Genomic DNA, 2,629 nt, shown 5'->3' with positions numbered 1-2,629 from the left:
TTACGCAATATTATCTGCATTGTACTATAATATACTGTTCTTTGAAATGTTCCATTGTATTTATGGATCTAAACTTATGAATATTTGTCATATTTCTTCAAAATTCTTCCTGTCGCGTGCATAATTCTTCTTCTTTTAAAAATTTTTAATTTTTTTTACTTCTCTTGTTGCCTTATTTGTATTTGACTTTATTAAATGGGTTTATATTATATTATTTTATTGATTGATAGTATCCAATTAGTTATAACACTAAAGATTACGCAATATTATCTGCATTGTACTATAATATACTGTTCTTTGAAATGTTCCATTGTATTTACGGATATAAACTTATGAATATTTTTTATATTTCTTCAAAATTCTTCCTGTCGCGTGCACAATTCTTCTTTTTTAAATTTTTAAAAAAAAATTTTTACTTCTCTTGTTGCCTTATTTGTATTTGACTTTATTAAATGGGTTTATATTATATTATTTTATTGATTGATAGTATCCAATTAGTTATAACACTAAAGATTGCGCAATATTATCTGCATTGTACTACAATATACTGTTCTTTGACATGTTCCATTGTATTTACGGATATAAACTTATGAATATTTCATATTTCTTCAAAATTCTTCCTGTCGCGTGCACAATTCTTCTTTTTTTTTAAATTTTTAATTTTTTTTTACTTCTCTTGTTGCCTTATTTGTATTTGACTTTATTAAATGGGTTTATATTATATTATTGTATTGATTGGACGGCGTGGCGAAGTTGGTAGAGTTGCTGTGCCAGCAATCGGAGTGTTGCTGGTTACTGGGGTTCAATTCCCACCTTCTACCTTCCTAGTCACGTCCGTTGTGTCCTTGGGCAAGACACTTCACCCTTTGCCTCTGATGGCTGCTGGTTAGCGCCTTGCATGGCAGCTCCCGCCATCAGTGTGTGAATGTGTGTGTGAATGGGTAAATGTGGAAATACTGTCAAAGCGCTTTGAGTACCTTGAAGGTAGAAAAGCGCTATACAAGTACAACCCATTTATCATTATTTATCATTTATTGATAGTATCCAATTAGTTATAACACTAAAGATTACGCAATATTATCTGCATTGTACTATAATATACTGTTCTTTGAAATGTTCCATTGTATTTACGGATATAAACTTATGAATATTTCATATTTCTTCAAAATTCTTCCTGTCGCGTGCACAATTCTTCTTTTTTAAAAAAAATTTAATTTTTTTTTTACTTCTCTTGTTGCCTTATTTGTATTTGACTTTATTAAATGGGTTTATATTATATTATTTTATTGATTGATAGTATCCAATTAGTTATAACACTAAAGATTACGCAATATTATCTGCATTGTACTATAATATACTGTTCTTTGAAATGTTCCATTGTATTTACGGATATAAACTTATGAATATTTTTTATATTTCTTCAAAATTCTTCCTGTCGCGTGCACAATTCTTCTTTTTAAAATTTTTTTAAAATTTTTTTTACTTCTCTTGTTGCCTTATTTGTATTTGACTTTATTAAATGGGTTTATATTATATTATTTTACTGATTGATAGTATCCAATTAGTTATAACACTAAAGATGACGCAATATTATCTGCATTGTACTATAATATACTGTTCTTTGAAATGTTCCATTGTATTTACGGATATAAACTTATGAATATTTCATATTTCTTCAAAATTCTTCCTGTCGCGTGCACAATTCTTCTTTTTTTAATTTTTTTAAATTTTTTTTTACTTCTCTTGTTGCCTTATTTGTATATGACTTTATTAAATGGGTTAATATTAAAATATTTTATTGATTGATAGTATCCAATTAGTTGTAACACTAAAGATGACGCAATATTATCTGCATTGTACTATAATATACTGTTCTTTGAAATGTTCCATTGTATTTACGGATATAAACTTATGAATATTTTATATTTCTTCAAAATTCTTCCTGTCGCGTGCACAATTCTTCTTTTTTTTTTAAATTTTCATTTTTTTTTACTTCTCTTGTTGCCTTATTTGTATTTGACTTTATTAAATGGGTTTATATTATATTATTTTATTGATTGATAGTATCCAATTAGTTGTAACACTAAAGATGACGCAATATTATCTGCATTGTACTATAATATACTGTTCTTTGAAATGTTCCATTGTATTTACGGATATAAACTTATGAATATTTCATATTTCTTCAAAATTCTTCCTGTCGCGTGCACAATTCTTCTTTTTTTTATTTTTTTTTTTACTTCTCTTGTTGCCTTATTACTATTTGACTTTATTAAATGGGTTTACATTATTATTTGCAGGATAGAAGGGGATAAAAAGAGAATAAAAAGGAAGACATAGGGGGAAATTGTGGGGACGAGAGGGGGATAAGACAGAGACAACAACAACAACAGTAAACAACAATAACAACAACAACAACAATAGAACAACATCAGCAAATATGAAATATGATGGTAAAAGTGACAGCAAAGAAGCAGTTAGTGAAATAAATAATAATACAGAAAGGACAATTAACATTGTTACACTACAAATGGATCAATACAAATACCAACAGAAATATCACTATTGATAATGAATAATAATAATAATAATAATTTACCTCTATTATCAACAATACAATTGTTTCAAA

Source organism: Entelurus aequoreus, linkage group LG18 (genome assembly GCF_033978785.1).
Source record: "Entelurus aequoreus isolate RoL-2023_Sb linkage group LG18, RoL_Eaeq_v1.1, whole genome shotgun sequence".
Lineage (NCBI taxonomy): Eukaryota > Metazoa > Chordata > Actinopteri > Syngnathiformes > Syngnathidae > Entelurus > Entelurus aequoreus.
The sequence above is the reverse complement of the archived record's forward strand: the minus strand, read 5'-3'. Positions refer to the sequence as shown.